Consider the following 27,431-nt stretch of genomic DNA (forward strand, 5'->3'; position numbering starts at 1 on the left):
ACAGATGCAGGAATGTGTTAAAATGAGCAGTCAATCTTCCCATTGAAAAGTGAGAAAAACATATTACACATCATACCAAAATTTTATGAATATTATGTGGCTTTATCCCGGAGTGAATCAATAGTTACACATGTCTTCTTGCAAAGTGAAATCTGCCAATGATAACATTGCATATATCTGAAACCCATCCTTTGCTATAAATCATATATTACTACATATGAACAAGCCACTGTGCATATGCTTCAGACAATGATACTTACATATGTGATATCAATGATTCTTTACTATGGCTTACTTATTATCTTAATCACTTTACATCAATCTTCCCTAAACCTTAAACTGCAAAACATTATGTTTTAATATTAATATGTGTCCATGGCCAGGAGTCACTGTGTCTGGGTTATAACCTGCGGCCACGCACAAGGTTCAGTGATTCTACATGTACTGCCACTGGGCATGGCTGGGTGGTATTTTCAGCTGCAGTTGGTGCATAACCATGCCCCATTTGAAGTAACCCTTAAAAAAGTATCCAGAGAATATGACCTGATTCTATGCCATGTGTTTATAGCACCAAGGACGAATCCCAAGAACATTCCCTAGATGGATACCAATCCCTTGAATACCCAAAGGTTTGGGAGTTCTGCATGGGCTTTGGCAATGCGCTAAACACAGTTTGTAGCCCCACAATCCTTCCAGGGCACTTGCTAAATTTGAGGCATGGATTGAAGAAGTGACCATCCGCACATTACCAAGCTAGATTAAAGGGCATTTCTTGTATGATTTGCATACCATAAACATAATTGCAGTATCCACTTTCTCTCATGGTGTGCTTTCTTTAGTGATGTCATGTGTGCTGTCATGAGCTTTACATGACAGAAGTTGAGTTACGGTTGTTTTTCATTCATTCATGCCCGGTTCACACAAACCTTAACGCCAGTCTTTCCTTTCCTTAGTATGGCCTGTGACAAAGCCTGGGGAACATTGATCAGACCTGTAAAGGCAACGGGCATTGCCCCATGCTCCAGCCACATTGCCACAACTAGCTATGCCTTCTTTGCTCAATATGTGGCTATTCCCTGTGCACTCTGACCCCACCCGCAGTGCCAGCTGGGAATAGCCTAGGGCATGCCCTGGCCAAAGTGGCTCAACATACATTGATTGCTGCCCAGGTCTCGGGCACAATGAGCCTGCCTGCAATTCCAGGCAGGCTGGAATTGTCTTCTACAAGGCCATGATGTGTCCACATCTATGAGGTCTGTACTACCTGCAATGCTCCTTCGGCATGTTCTAACACCATGCCCGGTGGACACCGGGATCAGGAAACTTTCCAGAGATCAAAACTGCTCAGAGTTGGGATTCATTTAGTGTCTGGATGCGCCCTAGAAGAGTCAGGCTAGCTTGGCACTAAATTCTGACAGAGGCTGCTGGCGCCACAAATATATATCTATGTAATTTTAACCCTGCATGTTTAAGAATTGGTGTGAAGCCATATTGGAAAATGTATAGGAGACATAATCAACCAAATTTAATAAGCAAAATGTTATAGATTGCATGAAATGTGTAAGCTATATTTGCAGCATGAAATGTGTTATGTCCCCATTCTCTAGAGGTAGGTGTTGCTACTGTGTCATGGCAATTACCCAGTAGCTGTTTTTAGAACCTAATTAGGTTCTGGCTGACTGTAGGCTCCGTGGGTTCTCCACCACCATTTCCATGCCGGTTGCCCACAACCTGTAAGAATTCCACTTCACCCACCTGATGCTGGCTGGATGGTAGCCCCTACCAGGTAGCCAGGTTGCAGCATGAAGAATCCATGGCCCGAGCCATATCAACATGGTTGCCAACATTTCCACCCACTTACAGCTTGCTATGCTTCTAATCCTTCCCTGGCTGCTGGAGGTGGATTGGCCACCTATTCCATCTTTGCTGGCCAATCGGGGTGAGCCAGCAGACTAAGCCGGCTCCCCACTATGGCCCCACTAAGGCCCACACCAAGGCCTTTGTTCCTGTCTGGCCCATTTGGCTGTGATCGGTTGCCGGCTATGGCCCTTACATCCTGCAAGCCGATTGTGCATTCCTCTTGACTCCCTCTCATCGGACTAGCCACAATGTCTTTCTTCAGGTAAGCGTTGATCCGACAAGCTGTTCAATTCATTTCCCCTACGTTGATCCCCAAACAGCCAACCCTGCCTAAGGTTGTGCTCTGCAAGTTTAGGGGTATGTCTGCATGGCGCCTTGGCTTTACATTCAACACACCACCGACGGACAGGCACCGTACTTTGTACTTTCGTTGTCGTCCCCCTGCAGCGCTGTGGCTGGCTTTCCAATATTGTGTCGTCACGCTGCATACCTGCTAGCTCTTCCTGCTGTCTCCCCTACATCCTGTCTTGGCTTCCAAATTCTACACACCCCTGACCTCCTCACTCCTACCTTAATCTTTGGATCGACACTCTCAGCCCTGCATTGTACCACTTACTTGTTCCTGCATACTTGTTTTAGTGCCTCACCCTGTGGTGAGGTAGCCCACTGTTGCTCTTTACCCATTTGCTCTGCATAGTTGATGTAGCCCCTCTAACCATTTGGTTGACAGTCCAATGTTTCCACCCTACCTATATGCCCCTGCAAATGTGATCTAGCCATGGGTCTGTAGGGTGAGGCTTTCCATATTTGGGCACGCGCCCCAATGTTGAAGTATCCCCTCAGTCCATGATGACAACCTCTTCCATTATGCAGTCACTCTTACCTGCTTAGTCTTAATTGTGTGTCTGTATGCCTGATATAGCCCCTCAGTACATGAGGTGAGATCTGCATTCACTCATACCTGCTTGTCATAATTGCATGTCTGTTGTTTCCTTAACGCAGTTTACCTACTTGCACCTGCACTTTTTAACTTGTTTTGCATTTATTGCACCTCTCACCTTCCTCCCCCTCTGCACTTCCTTTCCTCCCTTTTTTCATGCTCAGCACTTGCACATTGCCAATCCTCTCAGGACCTAGTCAGAGCATTTCGTTTGTTTACTTCTCAGCGATCCCCTTCCTCCACTTCCCCTCCTCGACCCCTCCCCTGCTCTCATGCTATAGCACTTGCACGTTCTGAATGTTTCAAGACCTTTTGAGAACGTTTTTGTTTTTGTTTTTTCCCTATTCCCCCCTTGTCTTGATGTGCCTGGAAACACAATTTTGCAGTATAGTGTGCATTACAAATAACCAATTAAATAAATATATTAAATACAATCTTTACTTCATTCCATATTGGGCATGCCTGACACACTTCCTCCAAACATACAGCGGCTAACCGCAGAACATGCTGGAAATTGTGGTATGCCCCAGGCATACAGACTCTACCGACAGTGCAACCCCCTGCTGGTTCCTTCAGTATGGCTTGCAGCCATACCGTGCAGCTACTGTGTGTGGGGAATGGCCGTGGCCCATGACCCAGGCACACAAACACTGCATGCAGATGCCACTAGATTGGCATGTATTAAAATAATAATGACTCACCAGTTAATGCGAGAAAGACAACTGTAACTTTCACCCCACCATGGCCAGTTTATGACATCACATAGGACATCACCAAAAACATCAGCAATTGCATATTTGATGCCATTCCTGATTACAACCCCAATGTTTGAACTCTTTGAGGGAAAGAAGATAGTGGGATTGTACAAACCACACAAGGTATAAAGCCAGACCATGCCCCGTGGACAGGGACAAATAGAGTTTCGCCCATACGCATGTTAAAATAATACGTGAATTTTAAAAATGATTAACAATTGTGTTTTATTTCATGTTATTCTATGTTGATCAATTTAATGTACCTGTCCTTTAATCTAACTTGCAGTGACACATTACTACATACAAATAATGCAATGTAGGAGAACCCTGATGTCTGTCTGTGTGTGATATATTTAAGACTTGTAAATTAGACGTTTGACATTGTAGTGGCAAATGATCAGCACTTAGAAAAAACTCATTAAACAACGTTTTGTTAAGAAAAAAGCAGAATAGTTTGAATTCTCCACATCAAAATGGATATGGAGATGAATTAATGGACCATGATTTATTAAATGCCGATATAAAGACTTGTACGCATTCCTCATTGCTTATCCCACCTCAAATGATATAAATGATGACATCACATATAATATTACCAATGTGTGAACATCATGAGGGCAATAGCTCAGTGGGTTTGTATTTAGGTTATGCAAATCGTACACGGTATACCTTAGGCTATGCTCTTGCTCAGTGACCGCTGTGCTTGAAGCATACTAAGGCTCACTTAGGTTCACTGAGAAGGGGGCATGACTGAAAGGTGACCAACAGGCACTGCTGGTAGGTTCAATATGCTTGGAGCATGGCCAAAGGTGATGTCATCAAAGATATCATGAGTTCCATGTTGGGGTGATAGTTATGGTTGCAGCGCTATCCATACTCTGTGTACTTAAGTGGAGTTTAGGTTTCGTAGTGTAACCATAACCTTTGAGGCCATGCCCTGTGGGGTACAACGTCCTTTCGTCGTGGAATGTTTTTTTGTGTTTTTTTTACTACTGATTTTTTTAATGAAAAAAAACTCATCAAAATGTTTGGGGGGTTAGAAAAATATATATTTGGGGTGTGGGTGTTTGTGAACGCATAAAAAAATAAAAGTTAATGGGAGTTTGGGGGGAACCCACAAAAATAAAAAAAATATAAATTTGATGAGTTTTTTCAATGAAAAATCTGCAGTAAAATCCTTGTGAAAAAACATGCCGCAATGAAATGACATTGGACTGCACTGTGAACACTGCACCTGAGGAATGGACTTTAAACATGGTGCAAGCATATCAAACATACACAAAGCTTCAACAGGGCGTGCCCTGCGATCATGCCTTGGAAACATACACACAGCAACACTAACCAAAGGGCATGGCAATAGGCCATGCCCAGTTGAGTGTGTGCCCCAGGGACTGCAAACAATAGAATGCCAACTGTGCACTTTGACCATAGTATGGTCTTTTAACCATGTTCCATGTACTACAAAGAGACCCGAAATGTCCACTGGTCATGGCATCTGGCCATGCCTATTGGATACTATTGCATGGCAAATCATGAGGCCAAGCTATGGGCACCTTCCTCGCACACCCACAATGCACAATGGGCATGACCTTAAGACATTGCAAGTGGACAATATTCCCAACACATGGCTTAAAAACATGTATCAGGCACTTTATACACACCCACGCTACCCACTGATCTTAACCTGTGACTAAGCACTGTGGTGAATGTGCCCACGTCATGGTAAGGATTAGTACACAATGTGTATAACTTGTGAGAGCACAATTCATTTTGAAATTGTACTTATCAAACTAATATGTTCCCATGGATACTGGGGGAAAGATAAACCGCTGGTACTAGGTAGTGAAAGAACATGCAAACAACAGAAAATTGCCTTGGAGAATACTCTGATGCAATTCACCCTGCATTCACTCAATATTGTGTCTAATCAAAAGGTCTACTTTAAAAGCTTCATAATTTATTACAATTTAATAAATGTTTCATCACATAAATGTATAGATAACTACAAATTAAAAGAAAAAAATAATATACCATATAAAGAAAGGACAGTACAATTTGTTTAGCCGAAGGCCTAGTCAATACATTCCGAAAATAAAGACAGACATAGAAACATTTAATTAATTCAGAGATCCAGTTGTGAAACTTATAGTCAGCTATCTTCAGATGTAAGGACTTGATTCTATCTCAACGCGTTCCGAGTCAACAACTCTTCTTAAGGAGTGGACCTCAAAATCTTTTACGAAAATACATATTATAAAAAAATGAATATTCCTTACATATTCAAATTACAAAAGCAGTATACGTGTAATGGGAATTATTCTAGCACATACTCACATAACATACAGGAGATACATTAACTGTATTCCAAAACAGATTCTTTTCACTCTCTTTGTTTCTCACATTTTGTAGAAAGACACGAATCTGAGAAAATTGTTTAAGATTAATGATTATACGACCAACATTCTCATTGAATAGGCAACGGTGTCCAAAAACGAAATGATGTTTCCATCTATCCACAATTTCCACATCCAAAAAGCTACCTCCGATTCACACATCACATATTTGTTGAAATGCATCCAGCAGCATAAAGGTTTTCAAACTACTCAGGGATACTACAATCAGTCCAATTCTTTAAGTTGATATGTCTACAAATATAGGTACTGCAATCGGAAATGACTTTAATGTAATCTAATCCAAGCAGGAATAGTTAAATATGCTTACTCATCAAAGAAAAATAATGCTCATATACACGATGTTAGCATCCCCAGCGAATCCGAGTCCAAAAGAAGCAGGTCTATTCTTCAAAATGGCCTCTATTTTTTTTTAAAAACGTATTTTATTGATTTTTGGTGAAAAGAAAAAAAAAAAAAACGTGCAATACAACGAGAAATTAAGCAGTGATTCAAACAAGGGAGGGAATGGTGAAGGGGGGAACAGTGAAGAGGGAAGGAACAAACAAAACAACAACAGTCTTCATGTTGTAGCAAACTTTTCAGTGGATGGATGGGTCAAGGCCAGCGACCCAGAGTTTCAGGAAGCAGGAGGGGTCGCATACACGGGCTGTCCTTTCGGGCTGGGAGAAGGGGATTAGTGCCAGTGTGATGCTACGAGATTTCAGGGGGGCTTGTGGTCGGCGGTGAAGCGTATGTCTCTGAGGAGGGCCTTCCATGATTCTAAGGTGTCGCTCTTAGTTTCGCCGCTTGACGTGATTCCTTCTTGCCAGGGGCCCGACGGGGTCTTCCAAGCCATCGCAATTGTTCTCTTAGCCAGGATGCATGAGATATCCATTAACCTGACAGCATGCTTGAACTTGCTAGGTCTGGGGTACTTTCCCAGAAGGCACTCGCCGGGAGTCCATTTGTACCTCGTCATTCCGGCGTCCATGCAAGTCTGTTTGGCTTTGGACCATAGTGTCATCGCCCTAGTGCAAGTCCAAAACATGTGGATCATATCCGCTTTATCGTTCCCACACCATGGGCATGCAGGGGAGGATATCTTGTTGAAGGAGGCGACCCTATGTGGGGTCATGTATGTCCTATACAGGACGTTCAACTGAATCTGGCCGAATCTAGCATTCCTAGACACTTTTTTGGGAAATATTAACACTCTTTCCCATTCTTTGTCCGTAATCGGGGTCTCGAGGTCCGCTTCCCATTTCGCCCTCAGAGCTTCGCCTTTAGGGTTGGGTTTGTCGCATAGTCTGCTATAGAGCCTGGAGACTGGTCTGCAGCCATCCGAGAGGTCATGCATTTCTTGAAGTAGAGGGTCAGGGGAGGGTTCCTCCGGCCAGCCGTTCCATTGTTTCTTGGCAGTCTGCTTGAGGTGGTGGTACCAGAGGAACTGGCCCGGGGGTATTCCTTCGGTGGCCTTAAGAGATTCAAAGTCCCTGAATTCCCCTTCCTCGAACATGTCACCCCATGTGTATATGCCGGCTTCTTCCCACCTCCTTGCTGTGGCGAGGTCTGCATCCGTTCGGCAGGTATCTGCTAAGATGGGGTTATCCGGAGAGTATGGGTGTTGCACTCGCCTGATGTAGCAGGACCTGGCCCATATCCTCCTACCCAGGTCAATCACTTGTAAGGTGGTCGGGGATTGCCGTGTGGGGTGCCATAGGGTTTCCTTGGGGATCACGTTGTTCGAGGATTGCCTCAGTAGTTCTGTCTCAGCCGAAGGTTCGTCCGAGAGCCATTTCATTATGTGACTTAACTGGGCGGCCAGGTAGTATAGCTGGAGATCCGGTAGCTTTATTCCACCCTCTTTATGTGGCAGGGAAAGAACGGATAGCGACAGTTTATGCCTGTGAGGGCCCCATAGGAAGTCCTTGAAGATAGCCTCTAGTTTCTTGAAGAAGGGCGGTCGGACATAATGGCAAATATTCACGAAGAAGTATAGGAAACGGGGGAGTACGATCATCTTGACTATCGCTGCTCTGCCCACCATGGCCAATGGGAGCTTGGACCAGAATTTTATAGAGCGTCGAAGACTCGTGATGGCGACCTCAGTGTTATGTTCGTGCGTGAATAGCGGGGTGTGGCTCACGTTGATCCCCAGGTAACGGAACTTGACCAGTTGCCAACCTATTCCTATCACTGGGAGATCGCTTTCTGATGTGTTGCGTAGGCCCGCCAGGGGGAATGCGGAGGACTTGCTTCTGCTGAATCGGATCCCTGAGTACTTCGCGTAATTGTCTAGCACCTCCACGCTGTCGGTGCGTTAACTTCGGGGTTTCTTAGGTATAGGAGAACATCGTCTGCGTATAGAGATATTATGTGGTGTACATTGCCCACCATGATGCCAGCGTCGAAGAGCTGCTGCCTGAAGTATAGTGCGATCGGCTCCAGGCCCAGTATGTACAGCATGGGCGATAGCGGGCACCCCTGTCTCGTTCCCCTTTGTATTTCCCAGGCTGCTGATACCATTCTTCCCGTTTTCACTCTTGCCAATGGGGAATTATAGAGGACCTCGATCCACCTGATGAAGCCCCCTCCGAATCCGAATCTTCTCAAGACCTCCCTGATCCATTCCCAATATATGGAGTCGAAGGCCTTGATAGCGTCGAGCGACAACACCGCCAGGTCTTCATCTCTCTCTTATGTTTCGGCCATTACATGTTGTAGCCTCCTAAGGTTAGCTATGGTGTTGCACCCAGGCACAAATCCGTTCTGGTCCTCATGGACGATGGATCCCACCACTATGGCCAGTTTGCGGGCTAATATGGATGTGAGAATCTTGGCATCATAGTTTAGCATGGCCAGAGGGCGGTAGGACTCACAGTCGGTGGGTGATTTGTGTGGCTTGAGCATGGGAACGATTATGGTCTCTTTCCTGGTGTTGGGGAGAACCCCGTTCGTGTATGCCTCCTGGTAGACCTCGTGCAGAACTGGGGTGAGGATGAGCTCGTACGTTTTGTAAAACTCAGGTGGGAGGCCGTCGCTGCCAGGGGCTTTGCTGTTAGAGAGGGACCTGATTGCCCCTTGCACGTCCTCAAGAGTGATCTCCATCTCCAATTCATCTCTCTGCTCGGGTGAAATACGGGGGAGTTCTATCTCCTCAAGTGTGTCTATAATGTCTTCAGAAGGAATTTCTGCCTCGTGGGCATACAGTTTGGTGTAGAATCTGGCAAAGGTGTCATTGATCCCCAGCTGAGTCATGTGGGATGTCCCATCGGCATCCCGTATCTCCATTGGGAGGTGTTTGGGGTGTTCCCGCTTGCAGAGCCAGGCCAGTAACCTCCCTGGTTTGTCCGATTCCTTGTGGGATCTGATGGTGTGTGTGGCGAAATCGAATTTCTCCAGTCTTTCCCAAGCTTGTTGACATTCTGCCCGGGCTTCCTTCAATTTGTTCTCGGCCTCTGTGGAGTTGTCATGGGTAGACTCTAGTCGGGAGATCTCTGCTTCTTGTGCTTCAAGCGTTATCTTCAATTGCCTGCGAATTCTGCCGGCTCTCGATATAATTTCTCCTCTGGTGACCACCTTCATAGCTTCCCATAATGTGCTCCAGGAGGATACCGACCCCATGTTGATTTCCAGGTAATCTACCAATTTTTCGGCCAGGTTTTCCCTGAACTCGGGGTCTTCAAGTGCCGCAGTCGGCATCCTCCACATAGGGATCGGGGGTCTGGGGCCCCCCAGCTGCCATAGCATGGTCAGTGGGGAATGGTCGGAGATCGTTCGCCCCAGGTACTCTGTGGCTGCGGCACGTGGGGCGAGCTCCTTGTTGATAAACAGGTAGTCAATTCTTGTATGGAATCCGTGTGGAGCTGAGTAGTGGGAGTAAGTCCTATCGGCCGGGTGGTGTACTCTCCAGATATCCACCAGATTGAGCTGCTCCAGAGTTTCCTTCAGGGCCAGGGGTGCGGGGTTGCTCGGGTGGGGGGGAGGCAGCGATCTGTCCATGCTTGCGTCAACAACGCAGTTGAAGTCGCCTCCCCATATAAAGGTGCGGTCCCGGTGCTGAGTCAGCTTTGTGATCATTGTGGTGAGGTGCGCCGGTATCCCGTGATGTGGGAAGTATGAGTTGCCCCAGATCACTACGTATCTCCCTTCTTTGTCTTGTTCACACCCCTCCATCTGGAAGGGCACATCTGGGCTTATCCATATTAGCACCCCTCTCGCGTATTTGGAGTAGGGGGACCCTCTCACAGTCCCGGCCCATCGGTCTGCAATCTTGGACATGGCCTCCGTCGTGAGGTGGGTTTCTTGAAGGAGTGCAATCGCGACTTTCTTCCTTTTAAGGTAGGACTGTATACGATTACGTCTGAGGTATGAGCCCATACCCCTCACGTTCCATGTCATCAAGGTGAGCTGTGCCGCCATCGGGTCTGAGTTTCGGATCTGATGCGGGACTCCGTCCCCGGAGTCCGGCTCTGCTGTAATCCGCAGTAAGTAGGCTGCGAGGGGGATACCACTGGTTTCCGATCTACCGGGTCAAGTCCTGGACCCATCTCGGTTGGCGAAAGAAGCATGAAGACTGTACAACTAGTGAAACTAATAACAAAACTCAAACTGGTGCGCCCAGCGACTACAACATCGTTGCGGTGCTCAGGCGCTCTCGAGCCGTCGGAGCCCATCCGGGAGTCAGGCGCGAGCTGGGTCAGGCGGGTGCCTGGACCGAGTGAATTCTACGCTGGGGGTGGGGCAAGGACCTGGCGGCGGAGCCGAGCGAGGCCATTTCCAAATGATAAACTGAAGTTGGATTACCTTCTGTGTTCCGGCGTCGAATGTGGTGGTTCTTACTGTTGCTTGGGGGTCGCTTGTGGGATCCGAGGGGGTTAGGCCTCAGTCCGTGAGTTGTCCTTGCCATCGGCCAGGTTATTATCCTCTAGCCACATGTTGGCTGCTTCTGGGTTATCGAGGAATACCACTCTCTCCTTATAGATGACCCTGAGGCGTGACGGGTATAGTAGTCTGTATTTTAGGTTCAGTTGGCAGAGCCTAGCTTTTATCGGGACAAATGAATTCCTCTCTCTTTGCACCTTCTGCGTATAGTCCGGGTAGATGGAGATTTTGGAGTCCCCTCTTTCAATGGGGCCACCCTCCCTGGATCGCCTTCAGATAGTTTCTCTGTCCTGAAAGTTCAGTATCTTAGCAATTATAGGTCTGGGGTGCGATCCAGGGGGAGGGTGCCTCTGGAGGGATCTGTGGGCCCTTTCGACCGAGAATCCCTGGGTCAGTTTGCCGGCCCCAATTTCTTGCAGCAGAAGGGTTTCGACGAAGGATGTGGTGTTTGCCCCCTCGTTCCCCTCCGGGACACCCAGGATCCTAATGTTGCCCCGTCTGGCCCGGCCTTCGGCCTCTTCCGCCCTTTCCTCCAGGAAGGCGACTTTCCTCCTCAAGAGGGCGACTTCTGACTTCATAGCTGTGGTGGCCGTAGATGTATCCTCTGTTGACTGTTCGACGGTTGTGACCCTCTCAGCTAAGTTGCGAGCGTCCTGGCGAATTAGTTGAATGTCTATTTTGAATTCGTCGATCTTAGAGTCTATATGCGTTTTTAGTGAAGCTATGGCATCAAGTATCTGAGAGTGGTTATCGGCGGCCACCCCTTCGCTCGCCTGGGTGACTTCAGAGGGGCCGGCCCTGGCTTGAGTGGGGGTCTTCACCTTGGTGGAAACAAAGGAGTCCATGGTGGCGGCTCTGGTCTTGTTCTTGGCGGCCATCTTGAGGTGATGGTTGTGGATGTGCTGGGCCTCAAAAGTTAGGTAGCTTGCGGGGTTGCTAGCAAGGCCCTCTTCTTAAGCTGGACTTCGGGCCGTGGGCTGTATTTTGCCAGCCCCCATGTCCGGGTGTGCGGCCCCCGGAGGCGGATATCAGAAGAGTAGGGGTAGGCGGGAGGCCCCTTACTCAGGTGATGCGAGATCTCACGCACCTTGTCTTGTGGGGCTGGATCAGTGGAGTGACCCGAGCCAGGCCAGTCTTCTGTTGGTGTCAGACGGGCGGCACCCGGGGGGGCGTTCTCCTTGTCGGGCTTCCGCTTCACCCCACCAGGCCTGGGAGTCCGTTGGGGGAGGGGTTCCCCTCAGAGACTCCGCTATGCGATGCGAGACGCCATCTTGGATTCGATCGGAGCGGGGGGGAGAGAGCCGTTTTAGGGCCACGGTGGCGTCTAGGAGGTCCAATTCGGTGGGCCCAATGGTGGTTCAGATGCAGGACCGCTTCCCCCAACAGCACGTTCTTCTGCGAGGGCTGGGGCCTCACATGGGCCGGAGAAAAAGGATCAGGAAACGGCGTCTCGGCCGGAGCTCGGCAGATCAGCTACCGCTCGCCATCGGCGCCAAGCCACGCCCCCCAAAATGGCCTCTATATTCATACTCTGTTTTGTAGTCTAGAAAGCTTCTGAAATATTAACCAAACGTAACTCCTACTCCTAACAGGATGCGCAATGAACAAAGATGACATGCGTTTTCCTTGCAAAAGATAACATCACAAACCAAACCTATTGTGATTCCACAAGGCATTGTAAAGGTTGAGCATAATAAACAATAACATTTCACCATATATGATCACAATCAAGAACATCTTATTCAACTGCTGTCAATATTGTCTGTACAACTGAATGTTTAAACAGAGCGATAGTGCTATAAAAATAAATAGTCATTCTCTTAAAGAGAACAGGAAATTTCACAGTACAATATAGAGATATAAGTATGGAATATTATCGATAATGGAAACGTCTTACTGACCAATCCAAGATGACCCTTCATGATCTATTTATGAGTATCCCCATGCTTAAGTATATAGTTTATATGGTAAGAATCATTTCTTCTTCTTACAGTAATATTTCATCACAGTGTGCATGGTATATAGTTCTCTATTTCATGTCAACAAATTAGAATTAAAAAATTCTATAATGATGTTAATATAATTTCGATGTAAGAATTACTACTCTGATTACCTCAAAATCATATTTTCTCTGTTTGATACCCTTCACATAAATTAATATAATACAATAACGACATAATGCTTGTATCACATGATTGGACAGTTTTTAAATAAAGGGCATTTGCATGTTTGACATTTTACAGACATGCCTCTATTCATTAGCCATAGATCTTTGTGAGGTGTGTTATTATTGACATTAACAATAATGATGGTAACAAATGTAAATTCACTGAAAATATTGAAATTTCAATTGCTCATTCAGCCCTTTTGGATTTATTGTATGTAGTATGTTTATCCAAAATGCTTCTCATTGAAGGAGTAACCTGTCTGTATTACCAGCTCTTGGAGGTAATTTAAGTGTTTCCAATATAACAATTCTCATTTGTATAATGTTATGTTTAAATTCTTTAAAATGTCTAGTGTTAGATGATCTTAAATGATCTGTTCTTTTATTAGAGTTATGCTCCAACGTACTCACACTGTCACATTGCCCAGAGTGCTGTATCTGATATATTTCAATATTCTATGTCCTTTCTAGAGAAGTGGGTTATTGTTGTGGTTTCTATTTAGTTAGAACATGGTGTATTTGATTAAACTATTTATAATTTTATAGAACATTGATTGGACATTCCTTTATTGTGCACTGTTATACTTCACTGGTTGGTTTGCTACTTTTCCACATTAACACCCTGCTTGATAGTATAGACTTCCCTTGACCCACATTAACAAAACAGGTGAAAGAGGTAAATCACTTAACAGTGCCTTTTTCATTTATGATTGGGATCACTCTTGTTTTGTTGCAGTTTGTGGGCTGAGTTGGCACTTCCCTACTCCAGGGAACCCTTGTACTCCAGGGAAGTAATTTCATCACAGTTACTCTAAAAAAGAATTATAAACAGATGCATTTTATAACCACATTTTCTCAGAAGGGGGGTTGTAAAAAGCACCATTTTAACATATTGTTTGTAAAACTTTCTCTTGGAGAAAATCTCCCAGAATCCCCCTGGGTTGGTTGATGTTATCTCGCTATGCTCCATCACTTATGAACATGCATGCAAAATATTTACGTCCCTCCAATTAGTAGTTATTTGTCCAGTCCCAGTCTTCTAGATTTTTTAAAAAAGATGCTTGCAGCACATGATATTCATTTTGCCAATCTAGCTTACATTGAATGTCATCAAAGGTGTTCATAACCAATTCACTGTATTTATCAATTTCATTAGATGGTGTGCCCAATAAGTCTAACAGCGGGCAGACTGGCCGAGATCTCAATTTGATGTACATTAGGCATCTTCTTTTAATAGCCAAGGCGGGAAGAGATGTTATCCCCAATTCCAGTCTGAATAGTTCAATTGAGACTGAGGGCCCTACTCCCAGTATCTTCCTCGAAAAATGTCCCTTCGATAGTCTTCAACCATGTCAGATCTTTCATTGCTAGAGCCTCCACAGATAACATCACAGGACAAAAGCACTGTTAGTACAAAAAGAGTACACCCACCAGACTGAAACCAGATGTATCTCCTGCAAATTAGATATCATGGAGGTGAGTATCATAGCTTTCCTACCCTTAGTAGCAAGTTCACAATAATCTCCCTTCAATGTAATTTGACCCCCCAGATATGTATAACTACTTGCATATTCTATGTTTTATCCCAGCAATGTCAACTTTGAACTTCTTGACTTTTCTCTTCTTAGTGTTCTCTAAGTTAATAATAAACCCATTTATTTCAGCATACTTAAACAGCTCTATCATTGACCTTTGTATACCGGAAAATGTGCAATACAAAATGATCAGATCGTATACATTTTACAGATAACTTTTGTACCTTTTACTTTGGTGGTGTGAAGGGTTTTGACACATGCTGAATCAATAGACTGGGTAGATGTGGGGATGAGCTGTCGCCGCCCATCATTCCATCCCAGAGTCCAGGAGAACTGCGCAGTTGTGTGCATACCAAAAGCGCCAGGGGTGAGAGGTAGTGCCAAAGGAAAAATAGCAGCACCTGTCAGAGCAAAAGAGCTTTTAAATCACCTCTGTTTCTTTGAGGGCAAGCTCCAAATGTCAAGTTTAAACATTGCAAGATAGCTAATACCGGAGACCTTTGTTCAAAAATGCGTTTTACTGATGTCAAAAAGTTGCTGAAATCATGGGCACAAGACCACTCTAAAGATTCATCCATCTTGTGGGGGGGTTCCACATAACCACCCTAATGTAAGGATGCCTATCAGAACAATAGCAAAAATCTCTCATCAAATTCAAGACAACTCAAAAATGGATACAGTACCGACAAATTCCACAAGGCAGTGCTAGCGGTCTAAACTCTGACAGGAGAACTGGCTGAAAAAGGGACCTGAGTCAACTGGACTTCAAAGCCTGTGGGTTAATTAAATAATCTTAGCCACCTGCTGTTCCCGGAGGCCAAGAGGCTGAGAACTCTTAACACCCCAGAGACTCACAACAGGAGGCAGGATATCACATGCCATGCCCCTTCTGAGTGAGAGGGAGGGGGTTTCCCCTTCAGCCTGGAGGAGAGAGACAATAGCCCCTTTCAGTTGAATGGGGTATGTTAATTTTGAGTGTTTCCTGTCAACAGCCCTCTGCCAGCAAGGAGAGACATGTAATCACTGACCCACCCAGACTTCTGGAGGCAGACCCAAACACTTTGGGCAGTTGAATTGCAACAGATATATATTTTATAGAACCAGTGATAACTTATTGTAACCAAATGACAGGAATGTACAACTTTGAGAGTCTTAGTTTGAAAAATGCCCTCACAATTTGAGTCCAAACTCCAATTTGTACCATGTTCTGGGGCAAAACCCCGCTAATTATGAATATTGTAGACACTGTATTTAAGCTAGAGACATGGAAAGTTACTGGGATATATGTGGAAGGGAAATGTACTTTTGTATAATTTTTGATGAAAATCCCATATTGCAAAACCCACTAAAATCGAAAATAAGTTGCCATTTTTGAATGAAAGCTCCTAGAAACGCCAGAGGCGGAACAGAGACTACCTTAAGCAAGGTGTAATATGTACATGTAATGTCAACCACTTGTGTACCTGGGAAATATGTATTTGGATCAGAAATAGATTTGTGTTTAAAGATGACAGGGGAGTGTTCTTTCTGGAGGCCCTAAAAATGACATCACTCTGACACACTATCCCTTCCTAAATCAGGGGCCAAAGAATCTATTGACCTATCAAATCCAGAGAGGGGCAAGCTTAGTGATGCTACGCACACACCCACTTCCAAAACACATAAAAAGAGACTGCTGGGACAGGTAGAGAGATTCATTTTCCATTTCTGCGGAGCATTTTGACGGCCGACATCCCATCCAGACAGAGACCAGAACCAGGGACCCATAGACTACAGAACTTTGAACCTAGAAGGCCCACTGCAAGCAAAAGTATTCTCAGCAGGCCTTCAGGATCCAGCAAACCTAACCAAACTATTCAACAGCCGGGAGAGCTGTTTGAATTCTTTGCCAAGAACTTTTGCCGGAACCGCAGACCAGACCCAGACCGCTGTGAGCAGAACCAGAGATCCGGATCGCTGTGAGCAGAACCGGTGCCTGATTGACCCGCCGAGCAGAGAGAACCGCCACTGGACGTGTTGACCAGATCCGTGACGAGGCCCATTCATTTCAAAATTAGGAGTGAGTATCCACCAGAACTGTGCAGAACCCAATCTCTTAGGTAAAATAATCTAATCCAACTATTTTAACCTAATTAGAACAGCCTCCTAGAAATTGTGTCATCTGTCATTTTTAAAGCTGCACAACTGTCACCTGTCAATTCTGCAGCTGCAAGCTGTCAGCTGTCATTTTGAGTTTACTTTAAATCCGAAAAACTACCTCCACAAAATCGTCCGTATCTCTGGAACCGTTTGTCCTAGGAATGAGATTTAACTTTCCTCTGAAAGCTTAGAATCTAGGCTTTCCAACAAGTGATTTACGCACTCGCAAAATTTACCGCGATTTGCGATTTGGCCTGATTTCGTCATCTGTAAAAAGATAGCCGCTTTTGCCTGAACTGCTAAAATTCGTTTGCAACCTAATAACCATCCCTGAACCATTGTTAGGGCTGACCTGAACTGATTTAAAGTGTCTACCACCCACCCTGAACCTCCTATAGGGAATTAAAAGCAATTTTAGCATTTTTCACTTCCTTGCCACCACATTACAAAGCACTCTTGCCCGTGTTTTAAAAAGCATACCTGTTGTCTAAGCTTGCTAGGGGGGGACTGAATTCCGTATTGTATTTGATTGTATTCCTGAAGACTGTGTGTTACTTCCATCTCCTTGCGTTGCATATAGGGGGGGGTGAATTGCCACCAGGGGAAAAGTGAACATATTATCTCTTGTGAAACCATATCAGTTTATTTTCTGTACTGCATTTATTCCACCTTGCATTTCCTTGAAACCATAAAGCATTTCAGATACCTCATCCTCTATACTACTTCTAAGTAACCAAATCAGTTTACCAGTAGAACATTATCCATTGTTGATCACTGTCATATTTTAAGTGTGATATCCAATATTAATTTATTATAAAAGTGTGATATATATATATTGTTATATTTCTCAAATAAACCTTTTAAATTAGCAAAACAGACCTACTTCTTGGCTCAGTGTGGTCAGGGGGATTCTAAGAGAGGGGTGTTATATAAGGGTTGTCATCCAGAGTACATGAACTGGACCTAAAAATATATCAATAAGGGTTTCTCTCAGCATCCCAGACAAGGCATTGACTTAGCTGTAGTGTTGAAGTGAAGCCGCTTAACAAAGTGGGGGCTCGTAGCCGGAGATTCTGGGTTAGATCTATCACTTGTGCAGATTAATACAGTGTGCTAACTGACAGGAGACATACATCCGGTCGGATCACCACGCTGTGTTACGCTGTAAAGCACTCCTCAAAGGAACGCTCTAAGGAAACGGTCTGTTTTGCAAAAATAAAATACAAACTTCTGTAAGTCACGAAGGAGCTCAAATTCCAGAATGACGACACTGGTAGACATCAAAATAGCCAGAGAGCACTTCTTACATAATCTTTTTGTGAGAGGTGAGTGGACTCATCAGGACCAAACGGTCTGGTTGCAGGCAATCGTGCAACAGGTCACTGAAACAGGGTCAGATAGATGGAGAGATCAGGGTCCCCTACATGTGGCCCTGAGTGAACTATATTTGGCCCCTAAAGCCAAAGATGAACATAATAAGATTGCCAGGATAGCGGCATATTTGTACCTATATATGGGAGCCATGCAGGACAAATGTGCTGAAGGCCAAGATCTGGCAAATAGGCAACAGATGGCGTTAGAGAAGGCCCAATCTGACCTGGACTCTTCTGAGCAGAGGCTGCTCAGGAGCCAGGAGTCAGAAAAGGACAGCAGACAGTACATCACTAAAATAAAGGAGGATATGGATGTGCTGCAACAGGAAAAGGCTGACCAGGATACCAGATTTCTGGCCTTGCAGAAGGAGTACCAAGAAGGTTTGGACTCCCTACTGCAGAGCCAGAAAAAGCTGGAGCAACAGTTAGACTTCAATAGGGCATGTGCTGAGCAGGTAGTCACCCTGCAAAGCCACCTAGATAGGGAGAAGGCAGAGAGCAATAAAATGATTTTGAAAGACCTGGATACCCAGGCAGAGTTTGACCAGGAGCGCCAGAAAGCTGGTGCCTTCCAAAGGCAAAGGGACGACCTGGTGGCACAGATGCAGGCTCTTAGTCAGGAAAGGGATACCTTAGGCCAGAAAGTCTGCCACTTAAAAAGGAAAATGGAAGAAAATCACCTGGCCCTCCAGGGACTGGGTGACCTCCAAAAAGAAGACCAGAACTTGTTAGAGCACACCAGGAGGGTGGAGGATGCTCTGGCAAGAAAGGAGCAGGCCAGTAGGAATGGGACTCAGGAGGTAACCCTCCTGCAGCAGAGACTGGCCCAGCACTCCAGGACCAATCAGGAGGCACAGAGAGAGAATGAGGCTCTCTGTCAGCACAATGATAGGTTCCAGCAACAGGTAGCGATGCAGGAGAGACTGATAGAGTATAGTAAGGCCTTAACTGAGGAACTGAAAGCGCAGGCTCTTGCATTGCAACAGGGAGCAGGGGCGGATAGAGATGAGGTTCGCTGGGAAAGAGAAACTCCGGAGCATAACCTCAGGAGCCCTAGTACCAGAGGCCTTCATCTCTCCCAGTCGCTGGACTCTGCCACCCCCATGTCCCCTCACGCACATGAGCCCAGGGCCACGGGGATGGCAGATTACCATCCAGCTAGAAGTATGGTGCTCATAGGCCAGTACCTCCCAGGAATGGATGGGTGGGCATCCGGGTATGGGCACCCAAGCACAGTGCAATTTAGTGGGGAACCCCAGGAGAGTAGGCCCATTAAGGGCATCCTGAAAACCTCTGCCCAGTTAGGTCAGTGGGGGGGTACCCATCAAATCCTGGCAGCAAGGAGGGATCTGAAGACTCCTCTGAGCATTACAGGACACAGGAGACCAGGTCCCCACATTCTGCCAGCCATTCCCAGGCTCGCAGAATCCGGGAAAACCTGGAAGATCAGACGGGCACCTCTGCGAGCAGTGCTTCTGAATCAGAGGATGAATGGACCAGGGTTACCCGAACCAAAAAGGCCAATAAGGCAAAAAGGGCCTTGCTTAAGGACCCATTGAAACAAATAAAGGCAATAAGGAGTGTCATCACGCCTTATCATAAGAACGCCAAGTATTCTGTTTGGGAACACTTGGAGTTCTATGAGCAAATGATGGAGACTTTCCATTTGAAGGACAGCAGTAGCTGCATCCAGTACGGCAAATGGACCTTCTCACCAGAATACTCCAGTTTCTTTGCAGGGCTGGAGGATCAAAACCATTCAAGGTGGTCCACATACAGGGCGGCCATCTTGAAACATTTTTCTGTGCACAGAAATCCTCAAGAGGCTCGCAAGGCAGCCTACAATTTGCAATGTGGGGAGGATCAGGCCCCACAAGAATTCGTGCAAGAATTGAAGCGTGCCTTTGCGCAGACCACCAGAAGGGTGCGCACGGACAGCAGAGAATTTGTCAATACTTTTTTCCATGCCTTGCCCAAATACATCATGACCCAGCTAGTGAGAGATTTTCACGAGAAGAGGTCTCTAGACTGGGTCATTGAACAGGCTACCCAGATCTATGAGGTGCAGAAGCCCATAGAAAATCGAAGTAATGCGCAGAAAACCCCCAAAACCAACAGCACCCCTGCTGCTGCCAAGGTGGCGGAGGTAAAGGTTGCCCCCGTTTTAGATTTGGAGATGGGGGGGCCTAAAAACCTGCCTGCACCAAATAATTCACAGCCCAGAAGGCCCTCGGGCCAGTCACAGACAGGGAGTAGAGGAGGTAGTCCCACAAATGGGGTCCCTCGCTGCCCTGATTATGTAAGTCCCCGCTACAAGGGAAACCGACCCATCCTGGGTTATGTGTGGACTCCTCCAGCCCAAAGGGGGGGATCCAGCCAAGCACCTGACCCAGGGAACCTCCCTCCTAACGTCCCCCAGGAGGGCAGAAATTCACCAAATCCTGGGCAGAACTTTTTCCCCAGGTATCCACCCACTTTCCAGCCCCAAAATCATCCATCCTTCTTTCCCCAATTCCCTGAGCCCAGACAACCTAATCCGGGAGAGGGGAGGCCAAGGGTAGAGGGGTACCCAAATCTTCCCAATCCGGGGAATTACCAGAGAAGGGATAGCTACCCTCCCCGGGATCAGCCCAGGGGAGAAAATAGAGCCCCGTATCAGCCTGAGCGGGTTTCACAACTTGAGCGACAGGTCCAAAATATGGCACGAGATCTGGGTCACATACTGAGGGCTCAACAGAACCCTCAGATGAGCACGCCACCGCAGAATGCCCCAAACTCTGGACCTGGTGCTCCAGAACAATGACGGGGGCAGCAGCTCGATAACCCACCGGTTCCCGGGGAGGGGGCACAAGGGGAAGGAGGGTGTAAAGCCTTGGAGGAAGCTTCCTTCCCAACTTGTAAACAGCCCCTGGAAAACCAGGAACCGGAAACAAAATCTCCTGCCCCTGAAAGCCTGCCTCCCAAGGAGCAGAGGGGGGTAGGAGAAACAAAGGACCCAAACAGATCCACTTTGTGTAGGAGGTACAGCTCTTCCAATTTGAGAGAGAGGGATCCTCAGAAGATCCTGGGAAAAGGATCTTCTCCTTTAGAGATGGGGGAACTCCTCCCAAAGAAAAATGGGTCCCAAGGGATTCCAATCCAGACTGGGGAGATATGGAGACTGAGCTACCGCCGCCCATCATCTCATCCCAGAACCGACAGTACCAAAATCCCATGGGTCAAACCCATACTGATGACTGCCTCCAAAAAGGGGGGGGCAGCCCAGAACCGGAACCAGGGGAACCCACAATGGCTCTGATCTCCACTTGCCAACTTTTTCTTTCAGATTCCCCAGGCTCTTCACAGAATTCTGCCCAAATCTCTTCGCTAGCAATGTCCAAAACCAGAAAGCCCACCAGTTGTCCAAAAATGTGCATTATCTGTGTCCCCTTGAGGAGAAGGAGGGAAGATATTATGCCCCGGTACAAGTACAGGGGCAGGGTACAATTTTGGCACTGGTGGACACTGGATCCCAAGCTACCCTTCTGTCCAAAAGGGCCTTTGATGAACTAAATGCAGGAAGGGGGGAGAATTACCGTATTCCTCTCACCTCTCTTCCTGGACAACTGCAGAACTTTGACGGAAAGGAAATTCCTGTCGAAGGGACTGCAGACTTGGACATTAAAATTGGGCGACACAAGGTGAAACACCTGGTCATAGTAGTGACTCCAGAGGGCACCCCTTGTTTACTAGGGAACGACCTCCTGAGAAGGTTGTCACCCCTAACAGATTGTGTAAACAAGGTCCTCTGGACCCAGACTAGCCGACCAATAAAATTAAAACAGAGTGTCAACCATGTTAATTTAAATGGCACCTGCCACATGGTTGAACAAAAATCTGACCAAGTAGAATTTCACTTCCAGAACAACCAGATTCCAGACGTGACAGTAATAGCAGTAGGACAACAGACTGGTGATGGGGGGTCCTCTCTATTTCTGAAAATCAACCTTCCTTTCAGTTTAAGGTGGTATTCCATACTGGAAGGAAACACTCTGAAATTCTTTACCAATCCACAATCAGACACTCCCACTCCTATAGTCCAGAAAGAGGTGAAATCAGCTCAGAGCCTGGCTGATATTCAGCAAATTGGAGAGCAGTTGTTCATCCCTGTTCAGTTAAATGATGGGAAGGACTCTGTTCTCGCCCGAGTGTGTGTGAACAACGGTAAGAGCTTCATCAGCGAAGCCATGTTCCGCCAACTCCCAAAAGATCCAGCCATTCCCACATTCAAACTGATAGACAAATGGGAAATGGACCTGGAAGCACCCAATTCGAAACATCTCCTGCCAAGCAGGTGTATGCTCAAAATCTCCATTGGCAACAAGAGAATAGTCCATAATTGTTGGGTTGTACGAGATGTCACTGCCGCCTTTTACTTAGGCAGTGACATTCTCAATCGCTTCGCCATTAGTTTGGACCTAATAAACTTCAAAGCTTGGTCCTGATTAGCGGATAATCCCATGGGCTTTGATGATCCAGAAAAAGCATTTAGGTCAGCTCAATTCCTACCTTATGCAGTTGAAATTCAGATTAAAGAGGAAGTCACCATCCCAGAAAGGACCCGAACAATTCTCCCTGGAAGTGAAAGTTAAAAAAGGACAAAAATTGAAAAACCCTGATGCTTACATACATCTAAATGCTTCTCTCCAACAGCAAGGGTTGGGGGTAAACCCAACTCCATTAGTCAACATAGAACATGACAACATTCCAATAGAGGTGGATAACAGCCACTTAAAGAGTATTACTCTAGCCGCAGGCACCATTATTGGAATGGCGGTTGATGACCGACATTTTTCCATTGATCTAGGAAATGAACTCTTAGGACAAATCTCCAAGGACTGTTTTGACAGTGACAGGATGACAATGCAACACCAGACAGGATTTTCACCCGGCATGGGGGGAACTTCCTGGTGTACACTTCTTGCCCTTATGGTAAGGAAGATGTGACTTGTGACTTCAGAGGGGATGAGGTGATTTTCCAGGTCCATGAGGGCTGCCTTTCCCACCAGAAGCCTCAAGTCCAAATCGGCACTCTGACCAGGGACTTCTCCACCCAGCTGGTGGAGGCCGCTGAGATAGCCAAACCAGAAGTCTTTCCCGGCTTCAGGCAGATGGTGGAAGAGAGGGTCAACCTAGCTGATGCCTGCGTGACTCTGGAACAGAAGCAAAAGTTGAAACAAGTTTTCTTGGATTTCCAAGATCTCTTTGCAGTAGACTCATATGACTGTGGTCGCACCGACATCCACACCACAACGATTCCCACGGACCCTGGAATGACTCCAGTATTTGTGAAGCAATATTGTTTGCCTCTCGCATCCATGGAGTCCGTTACTGAAATAATTGAGAACCTTCAGTCCCGGGGAATAATCCGTCCAGTACACAGCACCTTCAATAATCCGGTGCTGGGAATATTAAAGCCAAACGGCCAGTGGAGACTCTGCGCCGACCTTAGGGAGCTCAACAAACCGGTCCATACTTCCCGATGGCCTCTGCCCTACATTGACCAAGGGCTGGCCCAGATCCAGGGTTCACAGGTATTCACAGCAATAGACCTGACCAATGGATACTGGACCGTGCCTGTCAGTAGGGAGGACCAATACAAACTGGCTTTTACCTTTGGGGGCCAGCAGTACACATGGACCCAGACTCCCTTCGGATACCTCAACTCCGGCAATGAATTCAACATTCTCCTACATAAGGGCATGCCCGACCTGGGTGCAAGGGGTAACCTGGCTTATGTAGATGATGTCCTCATCAAAAGTTCATCTGTGGAGGAACACATAGCGGACATCCGTTATGTTCTGACACAGTTGAGGGCCGCCGGAGCAAAACTTTCCTTTCAGAAAGCACAGTGGTGTAGAACCCGTGTTAATTTCTTGGGGCATGAGATTACTCCTCAGGGTCTCTGTCCCCAAGAAAAGAAAGTGGAAGCACTTCAGAAACGGAAATACCCCACAACTCTGCTTGAACTAAGGAGCCTCCTTGGACTGACTAATTACAGCAGAAAGTTACGCAGAGATCACTAGACCCCTGATTCATCTCTTGAAGGGGGGGGTCAAGTGGGAATGGGGTCCAGAATAAACCGAGGCAGTAAGACAACTCAAAAGAAGCCTCTCACAAGCGCCTTGCCTAGCTTACCCTGTCAGAAACAAGGAGTTCTTCCTGGAGACAGGGTTCTCTAATACATGCTTGATGGCAGTATTATACCAAAAGCATGACAAGGTCAATAAAGTAATATCCTACGTGAGCAAAACTTTATCCTCTGTGGAGGAAAAATTCAACGATTGTGAGAAGGCACTCCTGGCAACGGTGTGGGCATTGAAGAATTACCACCCGTTCATCCAGGGGGAACACATCATAGTGGAGACTCCACACCAGCCTCTGCAATATCTCCAAAGTGACAGAATCTGGGCTGGAAATGTGTGTAATTCCCGAATTACTTCCTGGATTCTGTCAATGCAAGGCTTTCCTGTTCAGGTCAGATATGGCCAAAACAAGAAGAGTCCCCTCGTGCAAGGTCTGGCTGACTTGCATGATTGTGCCAGAGAAAACTGTCTCGAGGACGAAAGTCTAAAAATCAAGGACAACATGGAGGCATACCTCAATTCCCCACACAAAGTCTTTGAAGAAGACAAGTGTAAGGGAATGCCCACTGTCTATGTGGATGGATGCTCTTACCATGTTGACAACAACGGGGAGAAAGAACTGGTGGCCGGCGTAGGGAATGCATGGGTGAATGAGTCCCCAGTACCCTCCGCTGGATACAAAATTGGTCCCCGAAGTAGTCAGGTGGCAGAATTGATGGCTGTGCATCAGGCCATCCTCACTGCTGTCCAACATCGACTCCACAAACTGGTCATAATCACAGATTCGGATTATGTACGGAACGGGTTCGTGGAGCACCTGATTAATTGGAAAACCAGAGGCATGTTATGTGCTAATAACAAACCCCTGAAACATGGGAAGCTAATCCAAAATATTGATGATCTGGTCACATCGAATGGGATGACCATCTACTGGAAAAAGATCAAGGGTCATTCCAAAGTAGAGGGACCAGACAAAACTGGAAATGACTTAGAAATAGAGTCCCTGTTGGGGGAAATCCAGGTCACTGCTATCACTAGGTCCCAGACAAATGCTCACAATGATCTTTCAACTGCACAATGGAGTAAGGAGACCCCTGATGCTGATTTGATTACAGCTCAGAATGGGGATCCAATAATTGGTAAGTTTTACCAACACATTGAGGGCCCTGAGAACTTTCCCCTGACGGATACCGATTACATTGGGAAGGAGGACCTTAGAGTGTTGATGAAATGTCCAAAGATGTTCCGAATCCAAGACGGTTTGTTGGTAAGGAAATCCCAAGCTGGCCATGATCAGTGGGTGGTTCCTACCTCATTCCGAAGCCTGGTGTTAAGTCACGCCCATGATGCGGCCACCGCTGGTCATAGCGGGTTTCACACAACACTGGAAATCTTAAGAGAGGTTGCATACTGGCCACACATGGGGCAAGACCTCGACCAATACTTGAAGGGGTGTCTTGTGTGTGCACAATTTCAGGCATCATCCCTCACACACCGTGCGCCTCTCAAAAAGAGGGGGATGACACTGCCATGTTCAGATTTGCAAATCGACTTTGTAGGCCCTGTAATTCGCTCGTCTAGAGAAAACAAGTACATGTTGACCGTTACATGCTTGTTTACCAAGTGGGTGGAATGTCTCCCGGCCCCAAACTGCTAGGCAGAAACAGCAGCTGCCCTGATGATTAACCACATCTTTTCCCGTTTTGGTCTACCTCAAAGGATTGAGTCAGACAGAGGTAGCCACTTCACCAGTGAAGTAATGAAAAAGATGTGGGAGATACTGGGGGTCAAAAGGAAGCTACATATTGCTTACAGGCCAGCTTCTTCTGGAGCAGTGGAGAGATACAACCGAACCATTGTGAGCATCTTAAAAAAGTGTGTGGCAGATTCTGGGCCAAGTTGGGATATCCGACTACCTCTGGTCCTAATGGCCATCAGTTCTACCCCTTCATCTGCAACTAAAATGTCACCATTTGAGTTGATGACCGGACCCAAGATGGTGCTTCCCCAGCATCTGCTCTACGAGACCCAAGAGCAGACACTGATAAATGCCTCCACAACTCATGAGTATGTGGAGAATTTAAGGAAACACCTTCAGCATGCTTTTGCCTATGCTCAGCGGAATCTAGAAAGATCAGCGGATAGCATGAAAACCCACTACGACCTGAAGACCACCAGGAAGGAATATACTGTGGGGGACCGGGTCTATCTATACAATTTCCAAAGGAACCAGGCCAAACAGCGAACATTTTTGCCAACATGGAAGGGACCGTTTGAAATTATAGACAAGCTCTCCCCTGCAGCGTACAAGATCCGCATCCCCAAAGGTAGTCTGGCGGAAGGGGAAGACAAGTGGGTACATATAAATCAACGAAAGTGTTGCCATCCCAGGCACACGCTGCAGCACCTGGAGGAGTCCTCTGCAATATCAGAGGGGACCCCTCCAGATTAATTCAGTTCCAAACCTAAAATATCCCACATATAGTCTCTAAAATATTATGACGCTTGTAAGCCACTGTCTCTGAAGTATATCTTGTTTTTAAAAATTGGAATGCTATGTCTATTAAAGTATAAAATGTATATATCGCCCCACTATAAAAATAGTGGGGGAGAAATGTCTATGAATAGGTATTGCCGCTTTCCTTTGTCGTCCTAGGAGAAAGAAAACCTGGGGACTGGCCAAGGAGGACACCCAGGGACCAGGAGTAAAGATCAGGGGGCCCGGGGTACCGCCCAATATTCCCATCGGGACTGGCGAGGAGGACCGATCGATCCAACTGGGTGGAGGAAAAGATGCTGAACTGTGCCATCTACAGAATTGGAAGAAGATAATGTGAACATACCAGCGCAAGGGCTCAAAACCTCCTTTGCACCCGACTTCCCCTCGACTTGAATCAAAGCGTAGTCGGGCGGGGGGGTTTGTGAAGGGTTTTAACCCATGCTGAATCAATAGACTGGGTAGATGTGGGGATGAGCTGTCGCCGCCCATCATTCCATCCCAGAGTCCAGGAGAACCGCGCAGTTGTGCACATACCAAAAGCGCCAGGGGTGAGAGGTGGTGCCTAAGGAAAAATAGCAGCACCTGTCAGAGCAAAAGCGCTTTTAAATCATCTCTGTTTCTTTGAGGGCAAGCTCCAAATGTCAAGTTCAAACATTGCAATATAGCTAATACCGGAGACCTTTGTTCAAAAATCAGTTTTTCTGATGTCAAAAAGTTGCTGAAATCAGGGGCACAAGACCACTCTAAAGATTCAACCTTC

This window comes from Ambystoma mexicanum, chromosome 4q, assembly GCF_040938575.1.
Source record: "Ambystoma mexicanum isolate Mex_15411 chromosome 4q, UKY_AmexF1_1, whole genome shotgun sequence".
Taxonomy (NCBI): Eukaryota; Metazoa; Chordata; class Amphibia; order Caudata; family Ambystomatidae; genus Ambystoma; species Ambystoma mexicanum.